Raw genomic sequence first — 16,276 nt, 5'->3', positions numbered from 1 at the left:
TTTCATGACACCAAATGCTGTGGCGGAAAATTCTATGGCATTTCAATACGACACACCTTCCAAGTATTCATACACTAAACATGAATTCGGTGTTCCGCTCACATTATTGACAAACGAACGTCGTGACGGCATCGGTACGCGATAACGCACATATCGATTAACTGCTATGTCCGATATACGTACACTCGGCAATACCTACACTGACTGTGTTATTCCTTTCACATTTCATGCGTAGATATACAGGTAGATGCGTTTGGATAATTGTAGCCTTTTACGATGTAAGAATATTCAACAAGCCACGACGTGTATACGTTCCTTTCGTTTCGTGCTCCCACGGCACCAACGAGCCGCGGGCGACCGAACGGCCGGCTCGCTCGATGTACAAACTTTTCCCATAGTGCACCATGCTCCCGCGGGGCTTTCTGGGATTGCTTGAAAAGGTTCATTAGCAAGAATCTCGCAATGCATTCACCCTCTCTCTTTAGACTATCATCTGATGCTTTGCAATCATATGCCTCAATTTATTTTTATCATATATCTGCACTTAAGTATTAACTTCCTAAAACTATCAGTAGATTTAATTACTCCTTTAAATTGCAGAAGGGTGTCTTGAAGGGTCAGTTGGTACATGTTACTGCGTTTCAAACAGCGAAAAAACGGGGCGAAGGCTTAGGAACAAACAACAGAAGCGCTGTTCATTTGTTCATTAGCCTTCGTGCCGCTTTCGCGCGGTTTTGAGTGCAGTAACATGTAGCAACTGGCCCTTGAAGACACCCTTCTGCAATTTGTTTCTCTTACACCAGGCTCTTCTGCACCCAGTGTTTTGTATAACTCATCAATGTGTGAGCGCTTGTGTTGGTGTTTTTTCCTTAGCCTTCGTCCAATTTTCGCGCCGTTTTCAACGCAGTACTCCTTTAAATCGTCATCTCTCGTAAAAGTTTCTCTTGACACTTGTCGGTGATAGATGGTATCTCTTTAAATGAATAATTATAACTGATTACCAATTAATGATATTTATGACTGCTAATAATGAATGATATTCTACTATTTCCCACCATTGTACTGTAACTGCATAGATTAGATTAGATACTATCTATCTATTTTACTGATGTCCTACACTGACAGCTTTCACCCCTAAATTGAACATATGTTGAATTCATTGTCACCATTCATTAGTAATGCACTGTGTACCAAGGCGCGAATGTAGATCAACATTAGTAAGATACTCTTACCGTGAATTCTGCTTAGCTGACCTAATTTAAAAAATTTGCGCAGCTTGCACTGAGTCGCGCAAACCTGGGCTAGAGCAGAGCTGGTCGGCACTTGGCTGGTCTTGGCTTGACTAGACACACGTGCATTCACACGCCTATGCACGAAGTGTTCACGGGGTCACATTGGTAATCACGAGTATAGACTAGGCGTTGATCGGGTTCGATTGGGTATCGCTCGGCAGTCACAACACCAAATAGGTTAATTAGCTTAATCAGATTAATTGGAATAATTAGCGTAATAGGTCTGATTTGCACACTTGGAACTTGGTCTAGCTTAACTTGCATCCCTAGTCAAGGTAGCATTAATTATGTCTTAATTAGCTTAATTACGCTAATGAGCTTAATTAGTATAATCTACATACTGGAGGCTTCATCTCGACGAGCTTTCACCGCAGGTCAGTCTAGACCCAATGAGTTAATTAACGTAATTAATACTAACTAGGCCCATTCATAATTTATATATATATATATATATATATATATATATATATATTAAATATGAATGAGCGCTACCGATATATCGGTATCGCTCGGCATCTCTTGCAGAGCTCCGCATGACTACGCAGACAAGAATATCAACTCGGCTTAATTAGGGCTAATTATATATAGCCTTCTGGCTGTATTATGCTTGGCTAATTAGTTTTCATCGTGCTCAACAAAACTTAATTACAATTGGCTATGATTAACATGGCTTAACTAGGCACAGCTGTGCTGAGTGCGCCGGCATAATGATGATTGTGTTTTGTCTACATCGCGAGTAGTACAAAGCGTGGACATAACTCTGCTGTAAAAAATATTAATATTAATTACGCTGCAGAGCCCCTAAATGCCAATTAGCAAACATTCCAAATGTATTCAGCCTCTTCCTATATGCTTTCATTTGATGCATTACTATGTTGTCGACCTATTAATTTATTGACCATATACCCGCACTTGGAAACTGCCTACAACGATCACTAATAAACTATAATCGTCATCTTTGGCATATCTTTTATTTGATAGCTTTAATTGCTAGGTTCCATAGATTTTCCCCAAATTATCCCTGATTACTAATTATCGATAACTATCACTAAAGATAATTGCATGTTGTTACTATCTATCTCGGATGGTAATTTCATACATTGAATACCCATATATAGCATGTACATATCCTTCTATACTGAAAGATTTCTATTATAACCTTAAAATTGGTGAATTCATTACAAGTGATTACTTATATGGTCAGGGTGCAAATGTGCATAATGTTGCTGAGTAAATCTCACTCAGTGTGAATTCTTGGGGGTCATTGTCAACTCTGTTGATTTTCCATAGTAATTAAGCTGAAAGACCCCTAATCACTAATTAGCAACCTAAGATTCTTATATCTTTGATCCTCTTCGTCTCCACTTCCATGTGATACATTACAACGCAATCCTCCGATTAGTTGATTCGTATTTACCCCTTTTCTATTTACCTCAAAGTGTAAGTATTAATAATGACAGAGTACAATTACCATATCTCTTACACCTTTGGTTACTAATTAGCTATAACAGTATCTACTGCTAGTTACTTGCATGCGACAGCCATGTAATATTAATGGCGTGCATTGCAATACTATATCTAAATATATATATAATATACATGTCCTTCTATACTAACCGCCTTCACCAATAAATTTTAATTTTTTATTTTTTTAAATTTAATTTAATTTTAATTTATTTGATTAATTTAATTCAATTTAATTTTTAATTTATTTTTTAGTAAATTCATTAGTACCCTTGATTGCTTACACCCAGTGGAGCAAAATTCGTATTCGTATCAATATATCTTGTCAATTCTTACCTACTTTGAATTACGAGGAGCTATTCTCATTTTTGACCATCTGCTCTAATTAGCGTAAGACTTCTCATTGCTAATTAATAGCTGTTCACTACCAACTAGCGCAGCTCTATTCTGTTTGCCATTCTCTTGACTTCTCTATTTATTTATCGATTTACTCGAGTAAGAATGAAAAGAAAAAGTGTACTAACGCACCGATATATATATATATATATATATATATATAATTGATTTATGCACAGTGTACTAGGTCCAAGACTCCAAGAATATGCTATCCAGCGAATTGGGTCGTCGCCCTTAAAGGCTGGAGGACGCGGCAACGTTAAGGTCAGGCAATACGCGTGATATTTCTGGAGAATAAAAAGATACTACAACTTCTGGGGAGCTCTTCTCGATGCGTTCACCCAAAGGAGGTGTCCACAGTCCATTTCGGCAGAGTGCATTCAGTGATTCGAAAAAGCGGTGAGCCGTGATGTCACCTCGCTCTTGACCACGTCGCCGCGCCGAACCCGCCAGCACAATCGTATAGCGTAAGAAGAGAGTGGACGAAATGCACAGAAACAGAAACTTTTCAAGTCTGATTTTGCATATGAATGTGTCCCAGAATTTTGAGAACGATGCAGGGAATGCGTACCGACCTTACAGCTGCGTTAGACGAGCGACCGCATTAAACCTAAATCGATGGCTAACACGATCAAAAGACATGTGCACCGAAAATCGGATCTCTGAGGGCTGCGTTCGTTGCATTGAAGCGCATTTCGTCCCTGTCATTTGTGTCGAGAGTGTTTGAAAGCTTCGTGATGTGATGATATCGCTGCAGAACAAGAACCGGGAAGAGGGGGCGCGCTTCTCGCCGAGTTCCCGTGATTTAGCGGCCGCTGAAATGGACAGTTCATTACATGGACACATCGAGAAGAGCTCCTCTGGCGAAGTGCTGTATTTCATTTCCAGACTCCCCATTCGAATGAAAAGAAAACACTAACGGCGGCGCGCCGCAATTATTGCGCGGCGGCGGTGTGATCTCTCTTGGGACTTCGGCGGCGGCGCGAGCGGCGTGACCAAAAACAGGGGGCGGCGGCGCACACCTCCATAATCAGCACGAGGGCATGCTCTCAGAGAAGAGCCGAAGAGGGCGACCCTGGAAGGCGCTCGGGAGGACGACCCATTACAGAGTTCCAACGCATCGCTAGTATGGCGATAAATAATACAGAAAAACAAGCACAGAAAAGAGACAGAGAAAACGGAGAAGAAAGAAGTAGAGAAACTAAAAGAAAAAAGCCAGGTGCCCATCAGCTCCGCTGTCTCTTTCGCCTCCAATGCAAGCTACGCTAATTTTTTTGGTCTCCTTAATATCGTCAACCTTGCCGCGTATTTGCAGATGTGCTGCTGTGCCCCGAGAAACAGTTTCTTTGTTGACGTGGCCAGTGTGGAAACAGCTGGGAGTGCGGTTCCTGCACTGCTCTAATGTAAAGCTTTTTTTTCATCGCGCACTCTTACTAAAGCTTCCTCGGCAGAACACTCAGAAATAGCATAGCGGTCAGTAATGTTTGCACTGCATGTTAAAGTAACACAGTATGTAGTGCATGGACCTTGTGATCTCTGTTGAAACACATTACGCAGGAAAACAGTGTCTTGAACCAACTAGGCCAACAGAAAATTTTCTTAAAGGGGCCCCGACACGGTCACCCTACAATCGGTGGTTTTCAGCGAAAAATAAGAGTATCGAGTCGATTATGCCTATACACATATTAAAAAAGACGGACTGAACAAGAATATTTCCGTGCAAAATAGGCCCTAGAAGTCGCCGGATATGACGACCGCAATTTTGCCATGGATCGCGTGAGGTCATGCGCTTCTACAGAAGTTTCAGCCGCGGCAAATCGTTCAATTTCAATGCCAAGCTCAACAAAGCTGGAATAGCTCGACTGCTCGAGCAGCTGACAACAGAAGAGCAAAATAGTTCGCGAAAACGCATACGCCAAGCAGTTCGTTGCGTCATGGCTCGCGAGTGGGCGTGTGTTGTCCGACTCTCAGGCTGCTGACACGTATATAAAAATATTCAATTATAAATAAATGCGCCATCAAATGCGCTAAAATTTCGCCAGCCTATTTGTGGACCCACAAGGATTAATCCACTTAACACAGACTATAATGGAAAATTAATAGCCATGGTTCCTTCAAGAAACAGCGTATGTTTAATGCTTCATTGCTTGAATATGCGCGGAAAACGACGGTCACACGCGTCGGCCTGTGTTTATCGCCTTTCTCGTGTGACCATCTTTTTCCGCGCACTTTCAAGCAAGCAATCTTAACCAACTCGCCCGACTTTCAATCCTGGTCGATTCCACGAAAGATAAAAAAACGGTGTATATTTGATATTTCCGATTTTCCTGATAATTTTGTATGTTGTGCACATATGACTGCAGAGCACGAAATCGCAGTTCGTTTTCAAAAAATTTTTTTTTCAACACAGGAAAATTCGACAAGCGTCGCCGGTTGACGACGACCATTTTACGAAGAGTGCGTTTTTGTAAATTCGCAGTCATGCTGGCAGCTACTGAAGCCATATATGAAAAATATCTTTCTTTTTGGCGAAAGTAGAAGTAAAGAGGAAATAGCTCTTATCATTTCATGGAATTCTGAGCAAATTATGTATTTTTAACAATTCACGAAAAACGCTGCGTTTTTGAAAATCAGTCAAATTTGGGACGCTATGGCTACTTCTGTCAACACCTTAGCTTGTTCATATTTGCAGTATGAATAGGCCTTTATGTGAATAATGAACCTCTGCATTTGTATTTCTCTAATAATTTTCAAAGTAGTAAGTTTTCATGCTCGAAACACCAAAAAGAGAAAAGGGCTCCTCAATTCGAAAATCTCTAATAAAAAACCCCAATCTCAATTTTGTTCAAAGTCCCCCAAAATGTTCTCAAAGGACTGCAGAATGATATTATGAAAAAACATGTTGCATCATTTTTATTAGAACAAAAGCAGAAAATGTCAAACATTGTGTTTTCAGAGCGTGGTGGCTACTGCGTAAAGGACATCTCTAGTAACAAGAAAATACAGTAACACGTCTTTTTTCTTCTCTGAGCTTCGCTAAACAACAGTAATGACCTATGGTCGGAAATTGGGAACTGTTTTGTAAAGAAAACGACCGTTCCAATTAAATGCATTCGCGTGGTTTGCGACTTCACGCCAGTGTTAGATATCCCTCAGTCCACACTAGGCGCTTTCAGTTGTAGCCTCCTTTTTTTTTCATCTACTTCAGTTGAGTATAATTCATATCTTGAATGCTAAAGAATGCATTCCCTCCATGCGTCTCTTATGATGACGTGCTGTGCCTGAATTGAAAGATTCGTATAAAAGCCAAGGTCTCTTCATGAATGGAAATGAATTTCTTGAGAGCGGTCGTCAAGAGGTGTGGTTTTTGTTGGCCCAAATATGTACGTTTTCAAACCTTATGTGATCAATGGAGAGTTTAAAAAAATCGATTACGTGAAGATTTGTGGCAGCCGTTCTGGCCACGGACAAAACACGTTTTGTTTGCATTGCATCTTCTACATAACGACGTTAACCTGACATGACGCCTGCATTCTAAGAGTACATATGTAGCGCTTATTGCTTTGTTATAAAATTAGATAGCCAGCACCACAACCACAATTGACGTTGCACCGGCATTACACTTGCATAGGGTATTTTTCCAAAGCAGTTTCCAGACCTGGCGTGGCTCTGTGGCGGAATACCTGACTGCCACGCAGAATGCTTGGGTTCGATTACTGCTTGGATCCTGATTTTTGTTCTTTGCATTCGTCGGGTCAACGCTTCCGATGTCGGTTTTTACAAATCTGTCTTGTTACCATTCTTTGGTAGATAACTATCAATCACCTGTGGCGCATACCCGTATACCACGGCCCGTAGTAAACGGGTATGTGCCATACCGGTCTAGAGGAATAGGTTTGACGACGCACGTGGTAGGATTTTCACTGCATTCATGTTATGACCAGAGAGTCATATTCGTAAAGTCCTCTTACGTTACCATTCCAATTTTGGTCCGCACCGAGTTAAGGAGGCGATCATGAGAGCACCCAGACGTAGGCGGCTAGATAGATAGATAGATAGATAGATAGATAGATAGATAGATAGATAGATAGATAGATAGATAGATAGATAGATAGATAGATAGATAGATAGATAGATAGATAGATAGATAGATAGAAACGCTGAAAGTACCAAAGGTTCGCTAAGAAATGCTTCGCATTTAAAAAGTAAATTACGCGCGCAGTCAGCTGAAATACTTAGGCGCAGTGACCGCTTCACACTACGAGTTTTTACTCATGGTCGCCAGTGGTTTGCTAGCCATATCCACGCACCGCTTTATTCGACCATTTGTTAGCCTCCACTAGCAAGTTATTATGAGCAGAGGACACCGGGAACACGTCAGGTAAACAAAGGACGGTGTAGGCGCGACCATATGACCGCAATGGTCTTTGCTTATTTTTGCTTCTGAGGTAGCGTACGACAAGGCTCACCGTGCGCAAACATTTGAAAGAAAAGCAATGCCAGGTAAACTAACCATATTCCACAAGCTTATGCATAAAAGGCGTAATATAGAAAATGCTTCACAAATAGGCAGATATCATGACATAAAGATACAAATACCCCCATTCTTGCTGTACAAGTTAAATACCTCCCTGAACAAAAACGCGGTAAGAGATTTACAAACGCGAAAGTGTAATATTTCAATCACTTCAGAAAATTGTTCAAATCTCTTATGTCTAGATGTTTCCGAGTGAGCCTTGCTCACTCATGCGTCGGTCTTGTTTCTATCTACAGGGATAGCGAACGTCAGCATGAAATGTTTGCGCGAGATGCGGCATTGCTTCAAACCTTCACCATACGAAATGAAAACAGTTTCAAACAAATCATTCTAAACGTCAGATATTTTCACGGTTCACGGCGGTTAGCGTTCGTGCGGTTCAGAGACTTTACAAAAAGATGCGGACGAGTAGTCACATAATTTACTAAGGTTGAGCGTTGGGCTAGTTGGTGCAGCATAATCCAAAGGTTTCACAGCGCATACAACGAGGACGAGCAAAGAAGAGACACACAGCGCTGAACTTACAACTGGCTTTTTATTTTCCTGCCACGGCAATATATATGCGCATTTTTACAGGAAAAAAGGAAGAACAGAGCAGACGAGGTATACAAAATCAGTCAAAGGAACAGCAACCCATTATCGATATCACATGTTTTGAGATAAAAATTCACTTTCCTTGCTCGAAAGAGCAAGCGACGCAACACTGATACACTTTTCACCACGTTTCAAAATTTTCTGGGCTTCTATGATTTCGCGCGCTATCCTATTTTTGTTTCTCGCGAGCACACGTGTGTGATCGAAAAGAGGCCGGCACCCACAATCCCGACAATGAATTCCTAAATGCCCACTGATAGCCCTGTCTACATTGTACCGGTGTTCCTTAAGACGTTCATTAAGGCACCTTCCGGTCTGCCCGACATATTCACTGTGACAAGATAGCGGAATACAATACACGACGCTATCTTCACACGGGACGAACCTATTCTTATGCTTGGTGGTGCACATTTTTCGAGGTCTTGCTTCAGAATTCACCTGACGGCACATTGTAAGAAGCTTGGCGGGGGCTGAAAAAACAACGTTTACACCAGCTCGCTTGCCAACCCGCTTTCAGCCCCCGCCAAGCTTCTTACAATGTGCCGTCAGGTGAATTCTGAAGCAAGACCTCGAAAAATGTGCACCACCAAGCATAAAAATAGGTTCGTCCCGTGTGAAGATAGCGTCGTGTGTTGTATTCCGCTATCTTGTCACAGTGAATATGTCGGGCAGACCGGAAGGTGCCTTAATGAACGTCTTAAGGAACACCGGTACAATGTAGACAGGGCTATCAGTGGGCATTTAGGAATTCATTGTCGGGATTGTGGGTGCCGGCCTCTTTTCGATCACACACGTGTGCTCGCGAGAAACAAAAATAGGATAGCGCGCGAAATCATAGAAGCCCAGAAAATTTTGAAACGTGGTGAAAAGTGTATCAGTGTTGCGTCGCTTGCTCTTTCGAGCAAGGAAAGTGAATTTTTATCTCAAAACATGTGATATCGATAATGGGTTGCTGTTCCTTTGACTGATTTTGTATACCTCGTCTGCTCTGTTCTTCCTTTTTTCCTGTAAAAATGCGCATAAATATTGCCGTGGCAGGAAAATAAAAAGCCAGTTGTAAGTTCAGCGCTGTGTGTGTCTCTTCTTTGCTCTTCCTCGTTGTATGCGCTGTGAAACCTTTGGATTAGTTACATAAAATACAATTGTTTTCGCGGCAATTGAATGCGCGTCAACAGGACAACCGACCGCTGTTTCCAGCATTTTTCCTTATGAGCTCAATATAGCGTCCACCATGCTTTCGTGTTGAAGCTCTAAGTACTTAAACAGCGTGTCCTGGTCATCTCTTTAATAAATATAAACAGAGGGCCAGACGGGTAAGGCAAGTCTCTTTTGTCCCGCAGGCGCGTGTAATCAGCTGCTCTGAACTGAGAATCAAGCTTGTTTTCAGGCGATCGCCCGTAACATGAAGTGAGGCATACACGATGTTGCACTGTTAGCGTTTCATTTACATTGATTTGTCTAGTTTTTTTTAAGGCAAAAGCCTTAGATGCCTCCAAACACGGAAACTGACCATCGACGTCCCGCGCCGCCAACACGAGTGATGCACAAAATCATCACGTGCTGGCGTCACAATGACGCCACAGATAGACCACATTTGTGACGTCACTATGATGTCATCGTGAAGTCATTCAACGTGACGTCATATGATGATGCCATAACGTGATATAGTCGCTTTGCATTGCCTCCGTGATCTCAGACCGATCACGGAGGCAATGTAACAGCAGGGGAGGTGCAGAAAGCTTGTAATGTTTTCGATCCTGTGGGCAGTCCAAAATCTCGTTATGTGCAGGAAGCTTTCGGAGAGGGGAGGGGGAGCATCAGTGCATTGACTGACGAAAAAGAAGATGGCTTTGGTTTCCGAGTCGTCTCAGGCGAATGCATAAGGGAGCGTGTGAGTTTTTAAATGTACTTTTTCGAAGACATTTTATCTATGCGGTCAGTTCTTCAACATGTGTGGATAGGTCTTACATGTTGACATCCATATTGCTGACCACCACGTTTTTATCACCTGACGGAGACAAATCGTCAGACCCCACATCGTCAGAATTATTTTTGGCCAAAGAAAGTGGGTTTGCGCGCCACACAGCATATTATCATTGTTAGTCGTTAAGCAAATGGCAAGCATGGCCAGTTAGTGATGCCATCACCTATCGGTCATGAGAGTGGGAAGCTGGGCTAGTTGGTATGTACTTTGTAGTAATAAAGAGCGCGAAAAACTATAGACAAAAAGGAAGAACAACACGGTCGTCCGGCGTTCTTCTTCCTTTTTGTCGATAGTTTTTCGCGCTCTTTATTACTATGAATACTATCGGTCATGTTATGCATACATTCGTGCTCCTCCATGCCAGTTTTCGTGTATACCAAGTGAACGAGACGCGAGAGTTATGCCAGTAATTTTTTAATTTGGTACCGCGGCCACGCCGACGGACATATTCGGCTTTGCATGAAAACGCTTGAAACAGCAGAGTGCGGGAAGCAGCCTTGTAAAACAAATCGAACGCACGAAAGAAAAAAGAAAGGATATGAAGGATGCAACCGCGTTAGCATGAGGTATGAAGGAAAGATTGCTTTTAGGGGCTAGTTTTTCATTGTTAGACACAACATTAATAAGAACTAACAGACACTAATGCCAAGGAAAGTATAGGGGATGTTATTTGTAGTAACTGGGATATAAATGTGAAGAAAGTAAAGTGGACGAAAATACAACCTGCCGCCGGCAAGGACCGAACCTGCAACCTTCGAATAACGCGTCCGATGCTCTACCACTGAGCTACGGCGGCGGTCATCCTCGCGTCCACTTTATGGGGTATATATGGGAATTTAAACTTAGGAGTGTTGGTCAGCGCCAATCGCTGCCATGGCGGCGAGTGTTGAATACTCTTTTCCTGCCTGTTGGCGTCACGTAGCACGTTATCTTTTTACGAGCTGGCAGCTCACCAATCATGCTTCGCATACTACCTGAAGCCATCCAGTCTGTCAGAACGAGACTCTCGCTATGAATGAACGAAAGAAGATTACATAGGGACTCGTTTTGCATTGTTAGACCACGGCCGCTCGATGAGGTTAGACACAATATTAATGAGAACTAACAGACAATAATGCCAAGGGAAGTATGGGGGATGGTATTTGTAGTAATTAGGATATAAATGTGAAGAAAGTAAAGTGGACGAAACGATAACCTGCCGCAGGCAGGGACCGACATTATTGGCATTATTGTGTGTTAGTTCTAATTAATACTGTGTTTAGCATGAGGTAGCCATCTAATACATGCATACCTGCTACGTTCGCCGGGTTATCTTCACGACCTCCAATTTATTCTCATCTGCAGCACATTTACGTTCGTCATTCCAGACGAAAGTAAATTAAGCGCCTTCGCACGTTGAAATGCGTGCAGAATGCGTTCCTCAAACAGCCGCGAAAGTGCGGAGCATTGCGGTGACAAACCAGCTAAAAGAAAATATGCAAAATTCCCGTTTCACAACATACAAAGGCGTTCTCTGTGCGATGAGTCGCTGTAGTATTATGTTGCAGTGGCGCAGTAATAAATATTGCCCGAATTCTCGCAAATTTGGTTAATAGCGGCCAAAATATCAGGCGCGTAGCAGACGCTCGCCGCTTTGACGCGGCTTCCGCCGCGGAGAAATTCCACGGATGGATGGGTGGACCACTGATCTCCACTAGGAGGAGCTGGATGGCGCATCGAGCACGCGGGCGTGAAGCCACCGGAAGCCGCCGTTTTTGTCCCGGAAGAGAGCTTTTCTCTTCTTGTTTTAAAGATATACCTGCCTGTAGCGCAGTAAACTGTACGAATCGACCGGAAAGTCGTCAGGGAAACCATTTCATGCGTAAGTACCGCAAAGTTGCATTCCTTTTTACGCATTTTGCACGTTGCAGCACTCCGTCATATTCGGACGGTGTCGGCACGGCGTCTGTCATCTTTCGTGTAGCGTTCGTCGGCGTTTAAAGTTAGGCGTAATCGCAGAGTTTGATAAAATAAAGAAGAAAAACGATCATAACAACAGCCGTCACCCGAGAATATTTCAATTTCGCCACTGAGACGGACGACGCCAGCTTCAGGGACAAACAGGGGACCTTCCTGTGGCTTCACAAGCGCCCGCCTCGCAGAGCGGGGATGCGCCGTCCAGCCTTTTTAATGGAGGTCATTGGGATGGACGGATGCTATGAGCGTCCCCTTTATAACGGGGCGGTGACAAGTGTGCGACCAGGCTCGACGAAAAAAAAAAACCCTTTACTCTTCTTTTTCTTAGTGTTGGCCCAGTGTCTTTACCTCAGTTAAAACTATCTTACTCCAGAAATAAACTTATGCACGGGTCTGGCACGGCAGCGCCGCGGCGCGGCAGTTCACCGCAAAAGGCCCCCGCTCCTCCCATGTATTCGCGCGGCGCTTTGCGCGCTCCCCCTATTCTAGGTCAGTCTATCTCCGCGCCGTCCCCGTGCAAGGCCGTGTCCGCGCCGCTGATGCATGCGCAGGGGGCGCTGCAATCCATCGGTGTGCGTGCATGGCGCGTCCGCGCAGATGGAATCGGTGGCACATTATGTCTTTTCTTTTAATTTTGTGCAGCCGCATGAACTACTCACTTTCGCTCGGTTCGTGCGGGCAGAGGCTGGAATGTCTTGATCCGACCAAGCATTGCATTCAACGTCGTTTCTCTTCGGGACACTGTCGTAATCCCACCAAGATCAGTGAAGAGCGGAAAATTCCGACTTTTTTTGCATTTAGGAGTTACTGTTATCACAAGGCTGCCATTATAATATAAACTGTGTTAATTTGTTATCATAAAGGTACCAATCATTTGTATGATCCGTTTCCCCACAGGTTAACAATTGCGAGAATGAAAAAAATATTTCAGATATATTTATTGCGCTAAGTATATGAATCGCAGAGGTCGGTTTTCCATGTGTTACGGAGAAAAGCGCAATGCTATTCTCGGAATGAGCGTGTATATTCGTTACAGACATCACAAGATATTTTTAAATGCGAAGCATTTCTTAGCGAACCTCGGGCACTTTGGGCGTGTCTATCTATCTATCTATCTATCTATCTATCTATCTATCTATCTATCTATCTATCTATCTATCTATCTATCTATCTATCTATCTATCTATCTATCTATCTATCTATCTATCTATCTATCTATCTATCTATCTATCTATCTATCTAGCCGCCTACATCTGGGCGCTCTCCTGGTCGTCTCCATAACTTGTAATATAACAAAATTGGCCCAGCAGGGGATCAGTGTATGACGAACACGATTCACTGGTCATTACATGAATAACGCAAAATACCTGTCGTGTACGTCGTGAAACCCTTTCTCTCAGTCACGTGTGGCACATAACCGCATACCCGAGTTCATATTAAGCGGGTATGTGCCACAGGTGATACAAGTCTCAACCGACCCAGTAACCGCGAACACACACATTGACATGCAAGGAAAGGGATAATAATAATAATTGTTGGGGTTTTATGTCGCAAAACCACGATATGTGAGAGAGGCCATAGCGGAGGGCTCCAGAAATTTTGACCATCTCGTATTCTTTAACGTGCTCCGAGATCGCACAGTACACGGGCATCTCGCATTTTTCCTCCATCGAAATGCGATCGCCGTGGCCGGGATCGAACCCGCGACCTTCGGTTCAGCAGCCGAGCGCCTAACCGCTACACCACCGCGGCGAACACCCCTACAACACCCCTGGAAGACGCTCAACTACCATGCACTCGTTCGCGTGGTGCGGAACGTGGACCACTACGATTACGCAAAAACCGGGGTCCATGCTGCCTACAATAAATCTGCCGAGGTAACCACGCCTCGCATCATTAGGTCTGGTGACTTCAACATTGATTTATCAAGACCCAACAGCGCCTGGTCTTTATATTGCGTGAAAGGCGGCTTGAATGTGGACATGCAGGGAATCAAGAGACCTCGCTGCCACGTCCATGACAGGAGACATCATAGATCATTTCATCGTAAGAGACATCCAGGATTTCCACCAGCTGTGCTATACCTCGCACTTCACTACACTTAGACCCGCCGCAACCGCGATCACGAATGGATCCGATTCACAAGTCCGGTCCAGCTGCTGGTGCCCACTGATCATAGTGATGATGACTGTAGGACCGCCGTAAAAACCGGACGCACGGTTCTTTTTTTTCTTTACTTGGTGCGGCCAACTTGGGCGGTCACGCCGGTGGGGGTGCTTCGAGGTGCCTGTGCATCGCCCCGAAGAGCACTTAGACGCTGCAGATGGGTGAGCCCATCGGATTCCTTGTCGCGGCCGGGACAAAGGTGCCCGGCCCCGCTCGCGGGCGGCGGCAGGAAGGGTTGGAAACGTTGTCGTAATGACCTCCCTGTTTGCTCAGCGACGCCTTTTGGCGGCGTATGAATGGGCCGCCTCGAGGCCGCGTCGTTGCCGTTCACACGCTTCGCGGGCGCCACCCATGGTGGTAGCGGACCAAGCGGCCTGCTTTTTGGTGCATCGTGCGGTCGCCGGAGGCATTCGTCATGTGTGGCGTACTTCAAGTGTCTCTAACGGCAGACAGGCTCTTGACGCTCGAATGCGGGAACAACGAGGAGCGGGCCCCCGTCGTGGGGCGTCGAGCGCTCGGTCGGCACCTTTGTCAATTGTTTGCACGCTGGCCCCTCTTCGGCGTGGCATCCATTTCCGCACTTTGCTTACAGTCTGGTTCGGCAGACTAGCTGGAGCGGGAGCTGAGGAAATTAGCTTATAAGTGGTGCCACGTGCGACGTTGTGCGCGGAGGGGGAAGAAGCTAAGTGGCCCGAGGGTGGTCGAAGCGGAGTGTCTTTTCGGCAAATGTATTTGACATACCACCAGGGTCGTTTTTCTCAAGCCCGTCTTTCGTTTCTTTGCTCGTCACCGCACGCGTACACTTAGCTCTAGACGCGTGTAGCGTCAGCTGAGCCTGCCCTGGCCACAAGAACTTTAGTTTACGTTGTTTTTATTTGCCTCTTGTTTGTGTGTTGCTTGGAGCGAGGAGCATGAGCCCTCATATGTGTAAGGAGGCGGTGACCTTGTCGCGATTTTGTTGATTTGCTGCATGCACCGCCCAATTACAGGGCAAACAGGCGGCTATTCGCCGGCAGTAATGTAAAGGCGGAGCATCGGGTAATAAAAAGCGGCCCCGGTGTTCCGTCTGGCGTTCTGAACCGGGCTTAAGGTGTTCGGCACCATCGGCTCTGCCGAATCTCGTAGGGTCGCCCTACAGACGGTTCATTTCCAGTACTTGTTTTTTTTATTTCTTTGTAACATTTATGCTTGTAACTCTTCTGTAAGTCTGTAAATATAAGTTGTCTTGATTTTCGTCTAAACTTCTCCAGCGTATCTCATTCTTCAAGCGACCAGCGAATCCAACGTTAATTCCTCCCACTTCGTTTATATCACCTCGGGTGGTGCGTCTCGGGCGCCGAGTGTGGAGCGTTGTTTTTTTTACCTTCAAACTTAATTTCACCTCCCACTTCGTTTATATCACCTCGGGTGGTGCGTCTCGGGCGCCGAGTGTGGAGTGTGGTTTCTCATCTTCAAAAGAACCTGAACTTTACTGGCGCAGTCGACAGGATTGGTATCGCTGAGTTAAAGAAGAGTGAAGGAGAAGTGAGCAAGACATCATTATACGGACGAAGAAGTTACAGAGGAAGATACCGATTTCTGATCGGCACCGTATCAACGGACTCTGCAGCAGGTAGCTGTAGCAGCTGGAGGCTGCAGATAGGCTTGTCTTCTGGGAAGACAACGAGGAGCGGCTGGTTCAAGGCAGCCCTCGACGAGTCACCACCAGCGACCCAGGCCCCACCCATCATCGGACATGGTCGAGTGGCATTCATCGGAGACGGGAGCCGGAGGCGAAACAGAGTGAGTCGCTTCGGCCCCATTTTCCTTCGCTCCTGTGTTTGTGTTCGAGCCGAGGGAAATGTCGCTTGGTATGGCAGAATTAGATGAGTATGCCGCGTGGGCGTA

The 16,276-nt window shown here is 44.8% G+C and overlaps 1 protein-coding gene across 3 annotated transcripts in view; it reads right to left on the bottom strand.

The window, feature by feature from the left end:
• Positions 1 to 16,276, bottom strand: part of LOC119388319 (vasoactive intestinal polypeptide receptor) — a 374,164-nt gene that overhangs the window by 177,976 nt on the left and 179,912 nt on the right. The gene's annotated exons all lie outside the window — the stretch shown is intronic.

The sequence above is a fragment of the Rhipicephalus sanguineus genome, chromosome 3 (assembly GCF_013339695.2).
Source record: "Rhipicephalus sanguineus isolate Rsan-2018 chromosome 3, BIME_Rsan_1.4, whole genome shotgun sequence".
NCBI classification, from domain to species: domain Eukaryota; kingdom Metazoa; phylum Arthropoda; class Arachnida; order Ixodida; family Ixodidae; genus Rhipicephalus; species Rhipicephalus sanguineus.
The sequence above is the reverse complement of the archived record's forward strand: the minus strand, read 5'-3'. Positions and strand labels throughout refer to the sequence as shown.